Here is a 6689-nt window from a genome sequence, read left to right as displayed (position 1 = left end):
TTCTCAAGCTTCACTCAGTGTGACAGTCGACTTCCTGTTGCCTACAAGATGTAGCAGTCTCAGCACCACATCTGCCTGCCCACTGTCATGTTCCCATCATGATCATAATGGACTGAACCTCCGAAACTGTAACCCTCAGTTAAACGTTTTTCATATAGGAACTGCTGTGGTCATGGTGTCTCTTTACAGCAATAGAAACCTTAACTAAGACAATGTGTATGTGGTATGCTTGCATATGTATGTGTGTGTGTGTGCTTTTGCTGGGCTCTATTATTTATATACATGTGTACGTGTGTGTGTGTGTGTGTGTGTGTGTGTGTGTGTGTGTGTGTGTTTTGTAATGATTTCAATAAGAAATATCCGCACTGTCTTGGGCATTTGAGCACTCGGTCTCCAGTTGGTGGCACTGTTTGGGGGGCTTAGGTAGTGCAGCCTTGTGGAGGAAGTACGTCATCAGGGGCGGGCTTTGAGATTTGAAAGTCTCCACCACTTCCCGGTTGCTCTCTCTCCTCTTGGAGCTCATTGCTCAGGATATGAGCGCTCAGCTTCCTGCTCCCACTGCTGCTGCTCGCTGTAGTGTGCTGCCGCACCGTTACGGACTCTAACCCTCTTGAAGTAGATCATCGAATCTACTCTGAGAAAAAAGATAAAGAAATAATAGGATAAATGGGTAGATCACTGAATCTACACTAAAGCGAAAAGGGGGAAGATATAAAAATGACAAAAGGTAGATTATTGAATCTATTATGAAAAGAAAAAGGAGAGAATATGAATATGATAAGATAAAAAGGGAGATTATGGAATCTACTTTTACAAAGGAACTACTTGTTTTAAATAGGATAAGTAATGAAATTTTTTTTGAGTTTATCAAATGAGTTACTGGACTGGACATTGTTATATATTAATGGAGTTTTTTGTCTGAATCTGTCTAATGTTAATGGACTAGACATCATTAATGTAATCTTGACTGTGTATATTGTATATACTTATTGGATATAATTTTTCTTGTATTAGTTATAAACTTTTTTAAATTTTAGACAAAAAGGGGGAAATGTGGTAGTATTGTGTTCTCCAAAATATTGTGCACCCTAATAAACTTATCTGGGGTCAGAGACAGAACAGCTACAATGTTAAACATAGAAGATAGGCAGTGGTAGCACACGCCTTTAATCCTAGCATTCCAGAGGCAGAGATCCATCTGTTCAAGGATACAGCCAAGCATGGTGACTCATCATGCCTTTAATCCCAGAAAGTGAGCCTTTAATCCCAGGGAGTGAGGCAGAAAGCAGAAAGATATATAAAGTGTGAGGACCAGAAACTAGAAGCATTTGGCTGGTTAAGCATTTGGCTGGTTAAGCTTTCAGGCTTTGGAGCAGCACAGTTCAGCTGAGATTCATTCTGGATGAGGACTCAGAGGCCTCCAGTCTAAGGAAACAGGACCAGCTGAGGAAGTGGCGAGGTGAGGTAGCTGTGGCTTGTTCTGCATCTGATCTACTAGCATTCACCCCAATAACTGGCCTCAGGTTTGATTTTATTAATAAGAACTTTAAAGATTCATGCTACACCCTCTGGAACCATAAGTCAGATAAATTCTTTATTCTGTAAGTTGCCTTGGTCATGACGCTTTGTCACCTCAGCAGGAAAGTGACTAAGACAGAAGTCTTCCTTTGTGGTGCCCAAGATGAAAGTCAGGCTCCTTTGTGAGTTAGAGTTAAGCGCTCTACCACAGAGTCACAACTACCGCCCCCTCTGGAAAATGGATTTTTTTCCCCACTGGGTCATGGTCGACACAGCTAGAAAAATGCTGCAGTTGACTAAATTACTGACGGGTTTAGAAAGAACTGTCAACAAGTTTGCCAGGGAAGGAGAAAGGGAATTACTGACTGGGATAAAGGAAAGCTATAAAAGAACGGCATTTGCTTCCAGTGCTTACCTGGCTTTGCAGAGAGAGGCAAAGCCTACTCTGGCATGACACATGCATCACCACCACCCCTTACGGCTGCCCACAAGCAGGACTTCCTACACCGAAACTGCAAGTGTCAAAGAGAGAGCAGTAGCCTCTGGCTCTCTACACTGTTGGTACTGTGGCTGCCTCTGCTATCTGGTGAAATTACCCACAAATAAATATGGGGAGCCTATTTTTATCTTGTTAGTCATTTAGCAATCATCATTTATGTAGTTTAATGTGTCCTAGGGAAAGAATCAGAGCTGTGGTTTCCGGAAGGGGACAGATAAGGCCGTGCCATCGTGAATAGAAGTGTCCAGTGGCACAGGCCTGGTTTTGGCTGAGAATACACCAACAGAAAACAGCAGTGTGGCCTCCACCAGCCTCTGCATCTCAAGAGATGGCGCTTGATGGCAGGAGCTTGGGAAAGACTGTGGCCAATGGGACTGGCCCCCTTAGAGCTCCATGGGAATCCTATCTCCTTTGCTATCCATGCCCACTACCTTGGGAAAGGTTAACACCATGAAAGATCTCAGGACTGAAAGCTAACAGGTGGGAGACACCAAATATCTGCCTAGAAAACACTCACGAATGACAAGCAGTGCAGAAATCATGACTCCTCCACAGCGTCCCGCTCCTGAAGTCCCCCCAACCCCCGACACTGGGGGCCCCGCACAAGATGCTCACAGATGGCCTGGTTGCATGAGGAATGGGCTCTGCACCCTCAGCAGTTGTTATTTGCCTTGTTTTATAGATACTTATTCCAGGGCCCTTGTGCGAGGCTATGATATGACCTCTGAGGGTCAACCCCTGAATTCTGCTCACTGTGGCCTGAGTCACACACAGACCCGTAATCAAGCTCCTGAATCCCTGCCCCTCTCCAGCTGCACACACACACAACCTTCCATTGTTCCTCATATGGGGACCTGATTCTGATGTGCCCTGGCTTCCAGTCTCTGCCAAAACCCACTGCCTTCCTAAGGTCAGGGGTCACAATGAGCATCTTTGACATCTGGAGTAGGTCATAACTCAGAGTCCCCTGTATCCCTGGCATCCCAGCACATCCACAAGAAGCCCAGCCTAGTGGGATTAGACAGAGGAGCCTGAAGTGAACCAGGTGCAACCCAGATGGTAGTATATTGACTCCAGCATCTCCAACAATAGAAAAAGGAAATGACCTGTTTGTGACCTGCCAGCTCCCTCTGCCCGATTGTAAGGGACCTAGTCCTCTCTGGCTATCATTGCTTCCGGGGAATGGTCTGGAACGCATTGACTTGGAGCTTGGCTTGCCTGATCTGATGTTTTCATGTCAGCCTAGAAATCTGTGCAGGTCAAATTCCAGCCTCTCCTCAGTCACCCATGTGACCTCAGGCAGCTCCCAAGCTCACATCTCTCTGTGGAAAGTGGGAATGGTAAGTAACTACACAGCTCTCACGTGCTCACTGGAGCCATATGAGATATCCGGGGAGACTCAGCCAGATCCTGGATGGTGCCACGTCAGTCTCTAGGGAGGAGGTCACAGCTGCTGAAAGGAGGTCCAGGTCAAAAGGGAAACCTGAGGATGTGCCTGTATGGAAGGAGATGAACCAAGTCCATGGGCAGACAGGGCCTGCAGAGCAAGGCCAGGGCCAGTTACCACAAATCTGCAGAGACAGCGGAACCAGCCACCCGTGCAGCCACAGACCCTCTCTCAGCTATCACAGGTCACTCAGATAATAGCCAGGGCCTGAAAAGTTGAAACCCAGGACAGGTAAGGCCAACTTGCGAGACATCAACACCAGGAAAGCCACCAAACCACCCAGGACACAAAGTAAGGTTTGTAAGAGCCTTGGGTCAAACTGGCCGCCAAAGCCAGCCTGGAGCTTAAAGGAGACCCAGCCATGAGATCTGGAAGGCAAGAGAAAGTGGCTGGGTTGGGCAAAAGGCCAGAAAGCTGTCTCGTCTCTGGTTTTGTTTTCCTCCTCCCTCATCCGTCTGTCCGTCCGTCCTTCCGTCCTTCCTGGCTCCTTCCCCACGGTGCTATCCCTCCCAGTCTGTGGCCTGAGAGGACATTCCATCAGGTCTGATGTCAGAGCTCTCTACCAACACCAACACCCAGCTTCCTGTGTGTGAGCTCTGCCTCCAGGAGAACCTCCCCCAGCCCCTCCATGGTGTGTCCCCAGATGCAAAGTGTCTTCATTCTGTCACAGAACCTTGGACACCTGAGCTTTCAACGTCAAGGATGCATCTCTGGTCAGGTAAGACGGCTCGGGAGGGCAAAGGTACTTCCGACCACGCTTGACAACCTGAGTTTGTGTTCCTAGGACTAACACGGTGGAAGGAGAGAGCCAACTCCTGAGAGTTGTCCTCTGACCTGCATACACGTGTGTGAACACACACACACACACACACACACACACTGTAACAACAACAAAACCTTTTTTTTAGATTGTGTCTTAATGACAGGCCTCCAAACTGGTTTATAATAAAGGATCCAGAGGAGCTGGCCCTTACCATTGTCTCTGTGTCACAAGATCCAGTGACTCAGCTGGATCCAGAGGCCCCTGTGTCATCATGTGGTGGCTCTGGGTCCTGGACACCTCATAGAATGCAGCTTTGCTCAGTCTCAGAGGACAAGGCCAAGAAAGAAGAATCGGACTGGAGTCCTCGGAACCCTGTTCATGCCTCTGCTTACTCCTTGAGTGACTGCAGTCCTCAGGTGTCCCCTGGTGGGGGCAGTAAGATGGGGTCCAGTGGATGGAGTTCTAGAAACCTCTACTTTGCTTCCAAAGCTAACCTCAGGGCTCAGCCGTCTCCAGCTCTGGGACTGGAGTGGTTTCCATGGTTCCCTGGTGTTGGTGGAGCCTCCAGGAAGCACGGAGGCCCCAGGGCTGCCGCATTCCTGTGATCCAGGGGCCGAGACCTGCCTGTGACACTAACCACTGAATCAGCAGCCTCAGCAACATTAACAAGCTCCTGGCTGGACTGTGATGTTTGGTAAAGGGATCATTAGCTGCTGGCAAACACCATGTGCTGAGGAAGGGCCCCAGGCTCTGACAAATGATAAATGAGAAAATTAGAGGCTTGGAGGAAATGTAAATATCATCCTTTGTGAGTCTGTCCCTCGGCAGGGAGAGAGAAGATGTTTCCTCGGAGCGCTGAGTCGGTTCTTCTGTTCTCTCCTGCCGCGGGAAGACGCCGCGGCTGTTTAACACGTGTTTAAATATCTTGTTTTGTCTTCTCCCTCCCGGCAATAGGTGGGATTACAGCAGCAGTGTCGGCTTCCCCTAATCCCATGTTTCAACATCCCCTGGAAGGAAGGCATTTAGACATTTTCTTCTTCCTCGTCCCTCCTCGTGACGTTTTAACACCACAGCGATGCTGTACAATCAGAGTGCTCTGCGGTTATCCCTGTGTGTTTTCATAAAGCGGGATCTTGTTAGACTGCACGCCCGTCTCTACTCTTCCTCCAGAGCCCACTTTTGCCCACGATTTTCTCATTCACGCATGCATGCAACAGAATGGGGTCTGAGGACATGGCCGCACAAGGAGGAGGACCTGAGCTTGGATTTCCTGCCCCTACAAAAGAGCTGAGCATGGCCGGGCGATGGAGGGGGGGGCGGGAGGCAGGGACAGGAGGATCCTTGAGGCTCACTGACAGGCACTCCAGCCACATCAGGGAGTCTCAAGTTCAGTGAAAGAGTCTGTCTCAAAATTAAGGGGAAGAGCCTTTGTGGAAGGCATTCAGTGTTGACCCCCAGCTTCCGTACACTTGTGCACACACATACACTACACACAATACTCATCTGGGACAACTCCCAGCCAGTTCAGGCGGCCTGATTCCTGCAGTTCTGTCGTAGGGTTGAGAGACAGTGACAGACCAAAGAATGACTACAAAGTGCACCCCGTGCAGATGCATGGATGCTGCTGAGGATGAAGATGCAGGGTAGGAGGAGCAATGGATGGATTCGGCGTGTAACCTTGCAGCCCAGAATGGCTTTACAGGAAAGGTAGGAGAAGGTGGGAAGCTGTCTAGGTTGTGGGGTTATGGGGGCAGAGGGCTGTAGGCAGATAGAATGACAAGCCATCATTTTGAGAGGGATGAGGAATGTTGACTTAGAGACCAGCATGGCTGCAGCCCAGGGGAAGAGGATAGGGTGGGCAGATGACACCCGAGAGGTGGTGGATAGGAGGAGCATGTGACAGGTACTCTCAGACCTGTGAGGATTAGGTAGCAGGAGCCTTGGAGCCTGAGCAGGGACAGGACATGGTCTGGATCGCTTAAACAGGATAAACTTTCTAAGAACAGGTGGAGTGTGTCCCAAGGGCTGGTCTGGGAGACCTGCAGGGAGACCACAGGCCTGTGTCAGGGGATGGAACGGAGGAAGGGCCTGGTGCAGCCGTCCCTGCAGGATTTGCTGAGAAGTGAAGTGTAGAGGGAAGAAAGGCATGGAGGATGCTTCCCAGACTGCTGTCTGGACGCCTGGACAGGAGTGTGCCTGGGCCCAGGAAGGTGGGTAGGATGTGCCCAAACAGTTCTTCTGGCTGACTGTGCAAGGGTGGTCAGTGTGTTCAAGAGACTTTATGGTTCTATGGGCCGCGGCTGCTGAATACTTTTTGGATCTGTAGAAATGAAAATGTGTGGGCTACATATCACAAAGCAGGAACAGAATGCCATCAAAGGACTGAAGTGTCCCTCTCGACCTGGCTGCCATGCCTCTTGCTGGTCCTGTTTTGTGGTTGTGCCTCTTCTTCATAGGCCGCA

At 49.4% G+C, this 6689-nt stretch overlaps 1 long non-coding RNA gene across 1 annotated transcript; it reads left to right on the top strand.

Annotated features, from left to right (window-relative positions):
* Window positions 1–2998: 2998 nt before the first annotated feature.
* Window positions 2999–5371, top strand: LOC119087804. Its single transcript, XR_005091279.1, has 2 exons — window positions 2999–4182; window positions 5182–5371. It is a non-coding gene; the product is annotated as an uncharacterized LOC119087804 (long non-coding RNA).
* Window positions 5372–6689: the final 1318 nt, after the last annotated feature.

This window comes from Peromyscus leucopus, chromosome 4, assembly GCF_004664715.2.
Source record: "Peromyscus leucopus breed LL Stock chromosome 4, UCI_PerLeu_2.1, whole genome shotgun sequence".
NCBI lineage: Eukaryota > Metazoa > Chordata > Mammalia > Rodentia > Cricetidae > Peromyscus > Peromyscus leucopus.
Note: the sequence above shows the minus strand (reverse complement) of the source record. Positions and strands in the feature narration are given on the sequence as shown.